Consider the following 17,132-nt stretch of genomic DNA (forward strand, 5'->3'; position numbering starts at 1 on the left):
CGGCATCTTCAGCATCTGGTTGTCCCTCACATTCTTTGTCCAATCCAGCGGACATCGGGACAGGTTTGGTGACTGATTCTCCTGCTCCTGCTCCAAGTGATGCTGGAAGCTCTGCTGGTGATGTGTTGAGGCCCACTGGGAGGGGGTCTGGTTCTGCTCATCTCGTGGCATCGAGAAGGGCTGGCAAAAAAAAGGCCAAAAGCCACGGGGGTGGGACTATTGTGCTTGAAGCACTCACAAATCGAACCCTCAGCCTTGTGGAAAGGGCATCCCAGGAAGATGCCATCGATAAATTTTGCTCAGCCCAAGCTGCCCGCATCAGATCTCTGCCACGAGATAGGCAGAACATGTACATGACTGCAGCAGGCGCTATGGTCATGGCAATTGAAGAGGCAGCAGTTATGCCCTCGCCCCCAGCCGTAGTATGCGGAATATTTAATTGTTTCAAACCCAGTGTGCCTCCACCACAAGCAGCAGCTGCAACCCAGCGTTTTGGGCAGGTTGCTGCAGCATACCGTCCAGAAGATATGCAACCAAGTTATGGTCGCCAAATGGCTCATGGTGCATCATCATTTGTCAGAGGACCATCCCCCAACTCTACTTTTTCTCAAGAAATGTTTCCTGGGTACAGCTTTGAAGAAGACCTTCAAAACTTGTAGTTAAAAAATTTTACCCCTCCCTGTCATCTTTTTTGGACCCTAGCAAATACAGACAGCACCTGTAGGTCGATAGATACACAATGTTTTAGAGAATCAGACAATTAACAAAGACCTTTTCTTATGGTCACCTATACCAGGCATCAGGTGTAGGGGACTGTAAAAAAAGGTCTTTCTTTTTATATAATTAAACAACCTACAGGTGCTGCCCGTATTTTAGGGCCCAAAACTGATTACAGGACAGGTGTGCTGTACACAGTGTGTAATTTCTTCCCAAGTTATGGGCAATGTTTGTCCGATTAAATTTTCTAGAAGTTTGTTGTTTTGTGTTTTTAAAAAGTTTTTTACAGTTATTCTATACTACGTATTAAAAAATTATTTAAACTATCTGTTAATTTTTCTTTTCAAGTGTATATGTGGTTGGATTGGGTTGTAATGAAAAAGTGTTCCCCTGATCTGCGCTCACCATAGCGCAGGTCAGAGGAACTCTACATTTTTGAAATTTGTTCAAACTAATCTACGTATGTGGTCAGCTGTATACAGTCGTTTTTAAATTAGAAATATACTTTGATATTTTGGACCACAACTATTTTTTGGATGAATACTACTCTCAACACTGTTATTTGCTAGTTGTGTTCTTAGCGCAAGCAAATAGCAATGGTGAGGGTTGACTTTAGCAGACAGTACTTGTGAAGAGCGCTCTAGGTAGTAATGCCAATTTACAGGCTCTGGTCTTTGTGGGTTGTTCACTTTTGCGTTGACGTATGGTCGGAAAACAAAACGTAGAAGGTTGCAAGTCAAGAAATATTTTAGACAAATTTAAGTTTAACCAAAATTTATTTTTTTTAGAAACATTTTTTTTACATTTTTATTTAAAAAAAAAGGAGGAAGTTCTTCTTTTATTGTTCATCAGATCTTCTCTGCTGGTCAGGCTGCTCAACACCAGCACAGGAGTATTGCCAGTGCACGGCACCTTCAGGACTCATGAAGTAGTCAGCGAAGGTTTCTCGCACCCTGGCACCAGAGTTGGATGGCCTTCCCTGACCGGAGTTGACAACTGGAATTAATTCAGATAGCTGTGACTCCTCATCTTGCTCGGTGCTGTACTCACGAGCATAGTTGTGGAGTACACAGCATGCCTTAATTACAGTGTCAACGGTCTCCGTATCCAACTGGATGGCAGTGTGAAAGATCCTCCACTGACTACACATGATTCCGAAGGTGCATTCCACATATCTGCGTGCACGACTCAGCCGATAATTGAAAATCCTCCACCGGGCATTCAGTGCCCTTCGTGGGTATGGGCGCAGCAGGTTGGTCTGTAAGGGAAATGCCTCATCCGATACCATAACAAAAGGAACTGGATGTGTGGAACCCGGCAAAGGTCTTGGGGCTGGGAGCGTTACGCCATCTTGAAGGTTTTGCAGCCCAATCTGTGATGATCTAAACACCCGAGAGTCCCCAGTACTGCCATAAGCACCAACGTCAATGGCAACAAATTTGAAATGTGCATCAGCCACCGCCATCAGGACCACAGAAAAAAAATTCTTATAATTAAAGAAGCGTGATCCTGATCGTGGTGGCTGCTGAACTCTCACATGTTTGCCATCGACAGCACCAATGCAGTTTGGGAAATTGGCCACAGTTTGAAAGCCTGCTGCGACCTGCAGCCAAGTCTCCTCGGTTGGAGAAGGCATCACGATGGGCTGCAACTTCTGCCAGATGACGCTACATGTGCACCTCACAATTCTGGAAATGGTGGATTTACCAACCCTAAATTGGAGGTGCAGTGATGTATAGCTCTCTCCTGTGGCCAAAAATCTGAAAAGGAAAAATAGATAATTAGAAAAGCCATAAAAAGAAATACAAGCCAACAGTAATTATCCATTATTGATTCATCTTTTAAAAAATTAAGGTCTTTATTACAAAAAACTATTCCAACAATGGGCGCGTTTTTTTGGGGGGGGGGGCTCCACATTTTCAATCTTTTTTGGTCATCTTTTGTTTTCTCTTGAGTTCACACATATCAATTTATAATGTGTTTTGACTTTGTGTCTGTGTTTGCCTACGATGTTTGCTCTAGAGTTTACACATCAGTGACCTTTTCAATCTGATCTCTGTGCATGGTGATCTCATGGTCAAGCCAAAAATATGTACACAAAGACAGACACAGTGGAGCCATCACCACAGGGTAACAAAACCAGGTACACCAGCCATCACCGCAGGGTGGCGAACAAAACCAGGTACATATAAATCAACATTCAACTTACCGCAAGGTGATGAGCAGCCTTTCCTCAGCAGAGATGGCCCTTCGCATTACAGTGTCTTGGAAGTTCAGGTCAGGAGACATAAGGCTCAGCAGCCGATCAAATGCAATAATGTTCAGACGGCAGAACTGTTTAAATATTTCAGGAAAACTATAGTAAACAGAGAAAAAAAAAATATTAAAAGATAATTTAGTAACATAGTATACAAACAAAACCTTAAAAAAACAGCATAGACGGGTGACATTATACTTTCTTCACATATATCTTACCTCCTTAAATCCTGGTAGAGAACATTAAAGTGGCCCTTGTCCGTCCGCTCCTGCAAGATAGGGTGCACCCAAATTTTTTTTGGTCGTCTTCTCCTCCTTAAACGCTCCTATAGAACAATAATAGGTTAGTACACACACTACATAAAAATAATGTACCCCAAAAAAACTTAGTTTATATTACCTGCTCAACGTTGTAGTGCTGGAGATTTAAGCAAGTCATTAGCAGAAGGTTTAGGCATGGTCTGCTGACCCGCAGGGGCTGCAATTCCTGTGGCATACTGTCTTTTGCAAAAAACAAAATGGTGAAGAGGGGTTGAACTAGGAAATGACATCAGGATTTCCATTTTTTTTTTTTTTTTTTCAATAACTTTATTTGTGCTCAAAAACGCATGAAATAAGCTTACAAAAACGCATGTAAAATCCGCATACAAAAACGCGACCAAAAAACGCACGCGATTTTCTGGCAAGGGACATGCAGAAATGTTGCAGAAATTTTCTGCTTCATAAATGCAACGTGGGCACATAGCCTTAGGGTATGTGCACACGATGCAGAAATGCTCAGGATTTTTTCCTGAGCGTTTCTGCATCTCTCTGGCAGGAAAAAACGCATGCGGATTGTACATGCGGTTTCCTGCCAGGGACATGCGGAAATGAAGCGGTCTTCACTTTCATTTCCGCATGCGGGTTGACAAGCGCTTCCCAAGCGATTTTTAGCATCACTTGGAAAGTGCTTGTCAACTATATAAATCCATGCAACCGGCATGGATTTATATAGTGTGTGATGTAAAAAAATAAAAAATAAATCTATACGTTACCATCTGATGGCCCCCGGTGTCCTGCTTCATCGGTCCCGGCTGCCGGCAGTGAAGACTGTAGGACCTTCCGACGTCAGCGTCACGTGACCCGTCACATGACTCTGACGTCAGCGAAGGTCCTTCATTCAACCGCGAAGTGCGCGGGAAGCCGGCAGGACGCAGCGCGGGCCGTCAGAAGGTGAGAATATATATATTTTTTATTTTATTCTTTTTTTTTAAATGGTACCTGGGTCTGGATGAGAGTCCTCTCATCCACACCCGGGTACCATCCGCACATTAGACCGCATGAAAAGCGCATCAACATATACAGTGATGCGGATTCCATGCGGTCTAATGCAAGTCAATGGCGGCAAAAGAGCAGCGTTTCCGCAAAATTAATTGACATGCTGCGGATTTTTGACCGCAGCGTTTACGCTGCGGAAAAATCCGCATCATGGGCACAGCACATGCGGATTTCCATTGGGGAACATTGCTGCCCTTCTACCATGCGTTTTTCATGCGTTTCCGCGGCGTTTACGCAACTGCAAAAACGCCGCGGAAACGCATGAAAAACGCATCGTGTGAACTCAGCCTTAAGCTTGTCCCTGGCAGGAAAAACGCATGTACAATCCGCATGTACAATCCGCATGCGTTTTTTCTGCCAGGAAGATGCAGAAACTCTCAGGTAAAATCCAGAGCATTTCTGCATGGGCACTTAGCCTAAGTCATGTAGCAAAGCTCGTTAGAGGGTCAATATTGACTTTTAGGATTGCTACTTCCTGTAGGTGGCACTAGAGTTCTAGTCCGCTTCCTCTCTGAAGAGACAATCTACATATTTCCCAGAGGAGCATTGCAAGGCTTAAAAGTCTCCCCACCTTGGCATGTCAGGCATGACATGCCACTCTCCGCAAGGAGAAACATTACGCCTTGGATCCCTGTCAATTTAAAAACAGCACTGTTGTCTACAACGAATGTGTGAATGCAGCCCAAGCCTCGGGTGCCACTGTGCGTTTGATTCAGATTTTGTATGCAAAGGAATGGAGAATAAAGCAATGTTCAGACATGGATGACTTATTAGGGATTTTAGATGCCAGTTAGTAATGATCACTCTATGGTGGTGGTATCTTTCAGTAACACTATGACTATATTATACAGCTATTGTATGGTAGTATTACTCAGCCACTGTATGGTGATATTACTTGGTTACGTTATGTTGGTGTTATTCATGTGCAGCAATGTGATATTATTCAGCCATGTATGATGCTATTATTCACTCACTGTATGGTGATATTACTTGGTTATTTTATGCTATGTTCATGTGCAGCAATGTGATGTTATTCGGTTACTGTATGACGCTATTATTCAGCCTCTGTACGGTAGTGAAATTTGGTCGCTATAAAACGGTATCTTTTAGTCACTGTATGATGATATTAGTAAATCATATGGCAGCATTATTCATTCACTGTGTTTTGGTTACAGTATAATGATGTCAATGAACTGTATTGCCGCATTATTCAATCACTGTATGATAGTATATATTATAGCTGTATGGTTATATATACTTTAGTTACTGTATTTCAGTATTATTCAGTAACCGTGCGGTGATATTATCTGGTAACAGTATTGTGCTTTTTTTCATTCATTTTATTACATAAATAAAAATCAGTCTGTATGTGTTGGAATTTTTCTTTCCCAGTATGGTGGGTTTATGCCATCCCGGTAAAGTGATATTTTTCAGTCACACACTTTTATAATATACTAGATGGTGGCCCGATTCTAACGCATCGGGTATTCTAGAATATGTATGCGGCAGACCGGTATTTAAGTTTGGCGCCAATAATGGTGATTGGTCGCGGCCGTGACCAATCACCAGAGCGGTGTTTAAATGTGGCGCCAATAATGCTGATTGGTCGCGGATGCCAGCCGCGACCAATCAGCACAGCAGTGTTTAATTGTGGCGCCAAGATCGGTGATTGGTCGCGGCCGCTATTTAAATGTGGCGCCCAAATCGTGATTGGTCGCGGGCAGCGGCCGCGACCAATCAGCACAGCGGTGTTTAAATTTTGCGCCAAGATCACTGATTGGTCGCGGTCTCCGCACCCGACCAATCAGCGAATCGTATTGGTGAGGACCGGGGAGCGGAATCGTATTGGTGAGGCCCGGGAGCGCCGCTGCCTGTGCGGCTACTTCAGCTGCGAGAAGCCGGGAGATGAGCGACTGCTCGCAGCAGAAGTATCCAGACTCGCAGCGCCGCTCCCCGGTCCTCCCTTGACACCCTAGCCGCTGATCTCCCGACAGTAGCCGCATGGTGTTACTAAGGTCCGGACATTTGTGTTCAAAATCGCTGATTGGTCGCGGGCGCTGCCCACCCATTTGGGCGCCACATTTAAATATCGGCCCCGACCAATCACCGATCTTGGAGCCACATTTAAACACCGCTGTGCTGATTGGTCGCGGACGCTATTTAAATGTGGCGCCCAAATTGGTGATTGGTCGCGGGCAGCGGCCGCGACCAATCAGCACAGCGGTGTTTAACTTTTGGGCCAAGATCAGTGATTGGTCGCGGCGAGAGATCGCGACCAATAAGCGAATCGTATTGGTGAGGACCGGGGAGCGGAATCGTATTGGTGAGGACCGGGGAGCGGCGCTGCCTGTGCGGCTACTTCCGCTGCGAGAACCCGGGACATGAGCGGGCGCTTGCAGCAGAAGTATCACGACCCGCAGCGGTGCCTTCTGCTGCTAGCGGTCGGGAGATGAGCGCCTCGCGCCGGTCATCTCCCGGCTGCATCGCCACTGAGCTCCGTCCCGCAGATGAGCCGCTAACGGCCGGCATCTTTTTTCAGAAATCCCGCGGCGCTGATTGGCCGCTGCCGGACCAATGAGCGACGCGGGATTTCCTGGACAGACAGACGGACCGGATAAGACGATTATATATATATATATATATATATATATATATATATATATATATATATATATATATATATATATACACAGTACAGACCAAAAGTTTGGACACACCTTCTCATTTAAGGATTTTTCTGTATTTTCATGACTATGAAAATTGTACATTCACACTGAAGGCATCAAACCTATGAATTAACACATGTGGAATTATATACTTAACAAAAAAGTGTGAAACAACTGAAAATATGTCTTATATTCTAGGTTCTTCAAAGTAGCCACCTTTTGCTATGATGAATGCTTTGCACACTCTTGGCATTCTCTTGATGAGCTTCAAGAGGTAGTCACCGGAAATGGTTTTCACTTCACAGGTGTGCCCTGTCATGTTTAATAAGTGGGATTTCTTGCCTTATGGGGTTGGGACCATCAGTTGTGTTGTGCAGAAGTCTGGTGGATACACAGCTGATAGTCCTACTGAATAGACTGTTAGCTGCTTTTTTCTTGCCATAATACAAATTCTAAGTAAAGAAAAACGAGTGGCCATCATTACTTTACGAAATGAAGGTCAGTCAGTCCGAAAAATTGGGCAAACTTTGAAAGTGTCCCCAAGTGCAGTTTCTAAAACCATCAAGTGCTACAAAGAAACTGACTCACATGAGGACCGCCCCAGGAAAGGAAGACCAAGAGTCACCTCTGCTTCTGAGGATAAGTTTATCCGAGTCACCAGCCTCAGAAATCACAGGTTAACAGCAGCTCAGATTAGAGACCAGGTCAATGCCACACAGAGTTCTAGCAGCAGACACATCTCTACAACAACTATTAAGAGGAGACTTTGTGCAGCAGGCCTTCATGGTAAAATAGCTGCTAAGAAACCACTGCTAAGGACAGGGAACAAGCAGAAGAGACTTGTTTGGGCTAAAGAGTACAAGGAATGGACATTAGACCAGTGGAAATCTGTGCTTTGGTCTGATGAGTCCAAATTTGAGATCTTTGGTTCCAACCACCGTGTCTTTGTGTGACGCAGAAAAGGTGAACGGATGGACTCTACATGCCTGGTTCCCACCGTGAAGCATGGAGGAGGAGGTGTGATGGTGTGGGGGTGCTTTGCTGGTGACACTGTTGGGGATTTATTCAAAATTGAAGGCATACTGAACCAGCATGGCTACTACAGCATCTTGCAGTGGCATGCTATTCCATCCGGTTTGCGTTTAGTTGGACCATCATTTATTTTTCAACAGGACAATGACCCCAAACACACCTCCAGGCTGTGTAAGGGCTATTTGACCAAGAAGGAGAGTGATGGGGTGCTACGCCAGATGACCTGGCCTCCACAGTCACCAGACCTGAACCCAATCGAGATGGTTTGGGGTGAGCTGGACCGCAGAGTGAAGGCAAAAGGGCCAACAAGTGCTAAGCATCTCTGGGAACTCCTTCAAGATTGTTGGAAGACCATTTCCGGTGACTACCTCTTGAAGCTCATCAAGAGAATGCCAAGAGTGTGCAAAGCAGTCATCAAAGCAAAAGGTGGCTACTTTGAAGAACCTAGAATATAAGACATATTTTCAGTTGTTTCACACTTTTTTGTTAAGTATATAATTCCACATGTGTTAATTCATAGTTTTGATGCCTTCAGTGTGAATGTACAATTTTCATCGTCATGAAAATACAGAAAAATCTTGAAATGAGAAGGTGTGTCCAAACTTTTGGTCTGTACTGTATATATAGATATATAGATTTTTATTTGTTCAGGCAGCAATCGCACATGAAAAGCTACCAGGAACTGTGTTGCCACTCCTTTATTAGATTAGCTTATATTACGCTTTCATTTACTTGCTTCTTGCTCAGTTTCATTTCTGCTTTGCATCCCTCAAGGCTCTTTCTGTTTTGCTGAAAGTCTTAAAGCGATAGAACTGTTTAGAGGGAAATTTTCATTGGATTCATGCTGTCTGAACTGTTTCAAGTGGAAAACTCTTCAGGGAAACTCCAGTTGTTTTTACATTGCTATGCATATGTTCAGTCTTTTTAACACATTAGTTAGCACTTTTTCAGGTTGGCTATGGAGGTTACATACCTGAAAAGTTGCTGTGTGCCTTTGACGCGCCCCCTGGGCCATGTTGTTAGGGATACCCGGAGCCGGATCAGATGGGGGTTGTAGTCTCCGAGTGGCTGTGACCCGGTCCGTGCCCAGGGTGTCAAACTCAGTGTGTGGCAGTCCTTATGATGTTACTAGATGTTCTTTTGTGTCGACTACGCCACCCGTTGATTTGCGGTCAATACGGCCGCCGCTGCAACAGAGTCCACTGAGGCTGATGATGTGAGTGCAGCTTTGATAGTATAACCCCCAACGGGAGGGGTATAGCCTCAGGGGGTCAGCCGTGGAGGATGGTGGTTGTGAAGGTGCAGCAAGGAGACTCAGAGGCATAAAATGCAGTTCCAGGGTTTTACTTACTGGTGTTGCTCGGGTCACTGTGTACAGCAGTGACCACCCAAGCCGTGCTGCGTCCACCAGGTCCTGGACTCGGTCAACTCCCAGGCAACTCCGGAGTGTGGTCCTGAGCTCCTTTCTGTCTCTCCCTTCTTCTGGCCGTTCCCACCAGGGATCCACCTAAGTCCGGCTCCCTCGGGCCTCTTGTTGGTCAAGCCTCCTCTGGGCTCCCTGACCCTATTCTTGGTCTGCCTTCCGGGTGGATTTAGTGGGTGATCGTGGCAGATCCTGCCCACGACCTCCGGTTCCTGGCTAAGGTGTGCTGTAGCCTCTGCCAGCTTGGGATCCGGTACCCTGTTGCCGACCCTTCACCCTATTAGCTCTCTTATGGGCTCTTGGGGTCCCCTCTGCGCCTCTGGGTCTCTCTCTCTTCTCCTCTGCTCTGCTTCTCAGGTTACACTCTGACAGACTGACTGACGTCTCACAGACTGACAACTGACTGACCCTGATCTAAGATGGTTCCCACCTTATATACTCCCTCTATGTGTGAGCTCAGGTGACCAGCACCCAATGAGCTCCTAACTTTACCCAGGCTGCTCCCCCTATCTGCCCCTACACTACTGGGATGTTCCACCCCCCTCCCACTCCAGCCAGGAACAGACACTGTCGTACCTGCACATTTCTCTAGTGGGAGTACCATCGGTCTGTTCCCCGGAAATGGGATGTGTGTAGTGCATGCAGCCTACTAGCTCAGTTCCACACTCCATCCTTACCCGGGAGTGGAATATCACACCTCTGGGTTGAGGTGCAATACCCCTGTAGCAGCCGAATCCTCAGGGTGCTACATTCCCCCCTGGTAAATCACAGCACGTCCTCGGGCTGTAAAATATAAACATCCAAAACATACAAATTTTTTTCATAACATAAACATATAAAACATATAAACATTATCAGCAGCATAAACTTTTCATATAAATAACATTCTTGTTTCTGGTTCCTCCGGTCACTGTGCAACTTGTGACCGGGTAAAGTGCGACAGTCTCTTTTGGAATAAAACAGTTCCCTATAAAACCGGTAGGGGGCGCTTTAGGAAGCGCAACTATATACAAGGGGAATATGGTCGCTCTCAGTCCTCGGCCAGGTATTAGGAAAGGAATGACCGCTCTCAGTCCTCGGTCAGTGGGAATAGGGACACACGGGTTTCAGTTCAATTTGCTGGTCCCAACGGGGACTATATTTTAACTAGAACAGTTCTTATACCCTGACGGGTAACTATGTACAGTCTCTCTCTACCGTACTTCAACGACGGCGTCGTCCTGCTCTTTCTTTGGATTCTTCAGACCCGTCCGGGTCCTCTTGCTCCTCCTCACACCGCAGCTCCTCCTCCGTCAGGCGATGCACATGGAGGGCGTAGGGTCCTTTGGCACACTTGTGCCGGGTGAAGGTGACCTCGTCCCCTACATACAGGTCACGACCTCTGTGTCCCTCCGGCAGATGGCTTTCTACGTCTCTGCGGGTCACAAAGACGTCGCCGGGGGTATGATGGTCTCTAATGAAGCCCCACCCATGCTGCATGTTGAATTTTATCACAGTCCCGGTGGAAGGGGGACCATGTGCTGCACGGGGATTCCTCCTGGTCCGGCTCTTCTGCTCCGCGCTCCTTATCTGCGCTTGCTGTTCCCGGACCCGCCTCTCTCTCCGCTCCCTCTCGAAGACCTCGAGCTGCTGCCGGCAGCACTCTGCACGCTCTGCTGCGGCCGCCCGAGTCTCCTGAGTGAACCCCATGAGGTCTTCTCCGGTGGGGTCCCACTCGAACTGTGCCTCCTCCAGCGGGGGCGAGGTCCTCTTTACGGGCTTCGGAGCCGGAATCAGGGGCTCGCACATGGGCCTTGCTCTCTGGAGTTCCAGCTGAATGTACTCCTGGGGCCATATGAAGGGCTGCCCATCCGGGCACGTATGCTGGGCGAACAGGTCCTCACCCAGGTGCGGTACTTTAGGTGTTATGGGCGCTGTGGTGGTAGTGGCGCCCGGGTTGACCAGGCCTTGCGACCAGGCTTGGGGCACCCTAAAGGCAAAGGGCACCGTAAGAACGGCGGCGCCCTGGGTTACTCGGCCCTGCGGCCAGGCCGGTGGCTCCGCGGAGGTAGGGGGCGCTGCTGGAATGGCGGCGCCCGAGTGTACTAGGCCTTGCGACCAGGCCGGTGGTATTTCCTGCTTGGCCACACTCGAGGTCGAGGCGTGTGACGTCACAGGGGTCGTGGCCGCGGTTTCCGGTTGAGGCCTAGTCGGCGGCGGTGACGATGCAGCGACGGGCACGGCAGGGGGAACTTCGGGCTCTGCGACGAGGAGCTGGGGCAGGCACGCGGTTTCCCGGCTCGGGGTAGAGACGTCCCCTTTACCTGCCTCCGTCCGTTCAGCTCCCTTCTCGGCGCCGTCTCCTGCCTTCATTCTTCCTGCGCCATCCTCAGAGGCGGTCTGTCTCCTCGTCTCGGGCGGCGTGCTCCGCTGACGGATTTCGGTCTGCTGGGCCATCTCTCGGCTCCACTCCGCCAACGTCTCTCGCTGCACCCGGGCCATCCTCCGTGCGAGGCCCTCCAACGCGGTCTGTGCACACTCCCGGTCTCGGGGGAGCTGTGCTAGGATCTCCAGCAGGCCTTCTGGAGTGGTGACCTGCAACAGGCTCCTGACCACTGGGTCGGTGCTGCCTGACTCTCTCTCCATCTCCGGGTAGGCTCTCTCTGGACTCTCTTCCAGACGTCTTGTCTCCGGGTGCGCTCTCTCCAGACTGCTCCAGGCGACACCCATCTTTGTTCTCTTCTTCTGTCTCCGCCCACATCGAGGGTGGTGGTCTCTTGCCACCCTCTGGCACGCCCATAATGGCGTCCGCTCTTCCAAGGCGGGAAATCTTCGGAAATGGCGGGAATCGTCTCCCAGTGGCGGGAAACTCCATGGATGGCGGGAAAAAGCTGCAAATGGCGGACAACCGGCGGGAAACGACCTGTGATGGGGTCCGTTGGCGGGGACCCTCCGGAACCGGCGGGAGACTTCTTTTTAAGGTAACGGTGTACTTTTCTTCAGGCACGCAGTACCCGGTTGTTGCGGGCACGTTATCCTGCCGACTACGCCAAAGTTGACGCGCCCCCTGGGCCATGTTGTTAGGGATACCTGGAGCCGGATCAGATGGGGGTTGTAGTCTCCGAGTGGCTGTGACCCGGTCCGTGCCCAGGGTGTCAAACTCAGTGTGAGGCAGTCCTTATGATGTTACTAGATGTTCTTTTGTGTCGACTACGCCACCCGTTGATTTGTGGTCAATACGGCTGCCGCTGCAGCAGAGTCCAATGAGGCTGATGATGTGAGTGCAGCTTTGATAGTATAACCCCCAACGGGAGGGGTATAGCCTCAGGGGGTCAGCCGTGGAGGATGGTGGTTGTGAAGGTGCAGCAAGGAGACTCAGAGGCATAAAATGCAGTTCCAGGGTTTTACTTACTGGTGTTGCTCGGGTCACTGTGTACAGCAGTGACCACCCAAGCCGTGCTGCGTCCACCAGGTCCTGGACTCGGTCAACTCCCAGGCAACTCCGGAGTGTGGTCCTGAGCTCCTTTCTGTCTCTCCCTTCTTCTGGCCGTTCCCACCAGGGATCCACCTAAGTCCGGCTCCCTCGGGCCTCTTGTTGGTCAAGCCTCCTCTGGGCTCCCTGACCCTATTCTTGGTCTGCCTTCCGGGTGGATTTAGTGGGTGATCGTGGCAGATCCTGCCCACGACCTCCGGTTCCTGGCTAAGGTGTGCTGTAGCCTCTGCCAGCTTGGGATCCGGTACCCTGTTGCCGACCCTTCACCCTATTAGCTCTCTTATGGGCTCTTGGGGTCCCCTCTGCGCCTCTGGGTCTCTCTCTCTTCTCCTCTGCTCTGCTTCTCAGGTTACACTCTGACAGACTGACTGACGTCTCACAGACTGACAACTGACTGACCCTGATCTAAGATGGCTCCCACCTTATATACTCCCTCTATGTGTGAGCTCAGGTGACCAGCACCCAATGAGCTCCTAACTTTACCCAGGCTGCTCCCCCTATCTGCCCCTACACTACTGGGATGTTCCACCCCCCTCCCACTCCAGCCAGGAACAGACACTGTCGTACCTGCACATTTCTCTAGTGGGAGTACCATCGGTCTGTTCCCCGGAAATGGGATGTGTGTAGTGCATGCAGCCTACTAGCTCAGTTCCACACTCCATCCTTACCCGGGAGTGGAATATCACACCTCTGGGTTGAGGTGCAATACCCCTGTAGCAGCCGAATCCTCAGGGTGCTACACCTTAGCAGCGAGTGGAGCGAACTCCAATTGCTGCTGTTTAACCATTTAGATGTTTCTGTCCATCATTTAAGGGACTCTGTCGGCACTGAATGACTGTTTGGATCAAATACAGGCGCTGGGTGCATCATGGCGGGGACAATCATTTAAGTGCGCCTTCCCACCTGCTTGGTTTCCATCTATCTCCGCCCTTCTCTGGATCTTTTTTAGTCAGATCTGTCAATCAAAGAAGAGGGGGGTTGGAGATGGAGGGAAAACAAGAAGGTGGACTTAATTGTTTGGCCCCACCTGTACTTCATTTGATCAATCATTCTGTCCATTTTAGTGGCCTATGTACACAGCTCCATCAGCATAAAAATGAAAAAATTATGGGTTTCCGAAAAAGGCAGCACAAATTTTCTTTTTTTTCTTTTTACAAAGTTCTGTATTTTGTAACCACTAAAATACAAACAAAACCTCATGGCTATAGTCCCACAATGAGTATTTGGTGAGTTTTTGATGTTTTTTGTAGACTTTCTGCACCTATTATACTGTATGCAAAGAGACCGTTAATGATCACTGCTGTGTAAAACCATTCAGGAGCTTCCTGCCCTTTCAGAAATGCTCTTTATTTCACCTCCCCCTCCTATTGTTTGTGTCATTGGCTCGTCCTGTCCTTCTCTAAAGCTAATAATAAGATGTGGACCATTTGGTGTTGAGTCCATTCATTGTTGATGGTAGTTTTTTATGTTGAATTGATTTGTATCAAATGCTACTACTTTGAGTTTTCTGTCCTTCTTTTTTTTTTTATTCTTTTAAGGCCCACGATGCAGATTTAATGCTTTTCCACCTCGGAAATGCATTAAAATTGCTTGTTAAGAGGTCTGGGATGTATCCCAATGATAATCCGCATGTACTGTGCACATGCTGTGGAAATTTCCGCTGCAGATTATCATTGCAGAAAAATCCGTAGCACAACCAATTTGGGTGCGATTCTGCGGCGAAATCCCGCCCATTGACTTGCATTGAACCGCATAAAATCCGCATGTATACATGCAGATGTTATGCGGTTCAATGCGCGGATGGTACCTGGGTCTGGAGAAGAGAGGACTCTCATCCGACCCGTGTACTATCGTACCTGCAAGTAAAAAGAGAATGATAAAGTAAAAAATTATTCATACTCACCTCTCCGGCGGCCCCCGGTCTCCTCCCAGCAACGTCATCTCTCCTCGGCATCCCGCGGTGTACTGTCAGGACCTGCAGTGACGTCATTTAGTCAGCTGATGGTCACGCAACCATCACCTGACCGCTGACGTCAGCAGTCGCATGACTATCAGCTGACTAAATGACGTCACCGCCGGTCCTGCCAGTACACCGCGGGACACCGAGGAGAGAGGACGCTGCCGGGAGGAAACCGGGGGCCGCCGGAGAGGTGAATATTAGTTTTTTTTTATTTCTTTTCTTTTTTTTACTTTTTAGATGCCGCCTTTGAAGTAGAAATTTCCTCTAAGTTGGTCACACAATATAAATCCATGCCAGTTGCATGGATTTATATTGTGTGACGAACTTGTCAAGCCCTTTTCTAAATAATGTTCAAAAACGCTTGAAAAAAAAACGCATGCATAAACGCATTCTTAAACACTGAAAAAACGCATGTAAAATCTACATGCGTTTTTTTCTGCCAAGGAGATGCAGAAATGCTCAGGAAATTTCTGCTTCAAATCTGCATCGTGGGCACATAGCCTAAGGCTATGTGCCCACGATGCAGAAATGCTGCATATTTTTTCCACTTCTCCCTGGCAGGAAAAACGCATGCGGAATTTACATGCGTTTTTCCCGCCAGGTAGAAGCGTTTGTCAAGCGTCTTTGCATGCATTTCTGCATGCGGGTTATCAAGCGCTTTTCCAAGCGATTTTAGCATCACTTGGAAAAGTGCTTGACAACTTGTTCACACTATATAAATCCATGCAACCGGCATGGATTTATATAGTGTGACCAAGTAATAGTTAAAAAAAAATAATAAAAATGGTAAAAAATAAAGATAATACTCCCCTTTCGATGGCCCTCGGCACATGCAGATTATTATTGGGGACCATGGGGCACGTATTACCAAGCGTTTTTTAACCGTTTTCGCTGCGGAAATTCCGCGGCAAAAGTGCTTGAAAAACGCATAGTGGGCACACAGCCTAAATCTGTTCTGAAAATTCAATAAAAATTAGGGTTAAAAAAAGTCACCAAAAACTCATTGTGGAAACTTAACCTAAGGCTATGTGCCCACGTTGCGGAAATGAAGCAGAAAATTTCTGCTTCATTTCCGCATGTCCTCTCCCGGAAAAATGCATGCGGAATTGCCTTGCGTTTTTTATTGCATTGTATAAGGCAATTCCGCTTGCGGAAACGCAAAATTAATGAACATGCTGTGGATTTTTGAACGCAGCATAAACGCTGCGGAAAAATCCTCAGCATGGCCATAAAACTTGCGGATTCTCATTGGGGACCATGGGATGCGGATTACCGGAAAATCCGCAGCAAATACGCTTGTAATCCGCAACGTGGGCATGCAGCCTAAAAGTTTGGTAGTGCCGTAATCGTACTTAGCTGAGAATCATGTTACCAGGTCATTTTCACCGTACAATGAAAGTCATAAAATCAAAACACAGAAATAATGGTGTGTTTTTCAGTACATCATTCAAAATCACAACACATTCTGTAAAATAAATAAATAAATAAATAAAAAATAGGAAGGAGTGGGGAAGGGGGAATAAAGTGCAAAAATGCATTATCTCCCAGTCAGGAGGGGGTTAAACCTAGAAGGGAATGATAGAGATTATCGATTGGAGAATTGGATGAATTTTCATTACTCAATTTAATTGCTGAAAACTTGTGTTATATCCTCTATAGAAATGGAAACTGACATTTCTTGTAGATTTTGTAAGTCATGGGATTTCCAGACATAATAGAAGGAGCTGGGCGGGATGTAGATCAGAAAAGAAACCGAAAGTGGAGTGATCAAAGACTTTAGCAGAGGAGCACCCACTGCACTCAGTCTGTGTTAGCTTCTCCTAAAGCCTCACACAGGCTGCTCATATAGTAGACCCTTTACAGGAAACCACAACATCTGCACGAGGCTTCTGAAGGTAATTACATGATATACATTTATTTCTGTTTCATATTGATGAGTATAGGAGAGTTAGAAACAGTATAGGAGTTTGTTATATGTTATGTTTCACTTTTCAATTTGAGGAATTTGTTGCCCACACCCTCTGCTTCTTGTATGTCTGAAACCATTAATGGTACAGTGCACAGTTCAGTAGATTAAGACCTTATTTACACATCAGTACTTTTGGTCAATAGTTCATCAGTATTTGTAAGGATAAGGCCAGGACTGTGAAGTCGGAGTCGGTATAAAATGGACTGACTCCGACTTCTAAAATATATAATAAATTGGGTACAGTAGTACAATGCAGGGTGTGCTGTAAACGTTTTCATAAGAATTTGAGAAAGTTCTGAAATGTCCTATACATATTTGTT

At 47.2% G+C, this 17,132-nt stretch overlaps 1 protein-coding gene across 3 annotated transcripts in view; it reads left to right on the top strand.

The window, feature by feature from the left end:
- RNF213 (ring finger protein 213) overlaps positions 1–17,132 on the top strand; it is a 271,043-nt gene that overhangs the window by 10,889 nt on the left and 243,022 nt on the right. For 2 of the 3 annotated variants that reach the window (XM_073649776.1, XM_073649778.1), the window contains exon 1: positions 16,582–16,738. The exons of the other annotated variant lie outside the window; for it this stretch is intronic. The gene's annotated coding sequence lies outside the window, so the exon portion shown is untranslated. Of the gene's footprint in view, positions 1–16,581; positions 16,739–17,132 lie in introns of those variants that run through there. 3 annotated transcript variants of the gene reach the window in all.

The sequence above is a fragment of the Phyllobates terribilis genome, unplaced genomic scaffold (assembly GCF_046119375.1).
Source record: "Phyllobates terribilis strain yellow unplaced genomic scaffold, ASM4611937v1 Scaffold_10__3_contigs__length_209671492, whole genome shotgun sequence".
NCBI lineage: Eukaryota > Metazoa > Chordata > Amphibia > Anura > Dendrobatidae > Phyllobates > Phyllobates terribilis.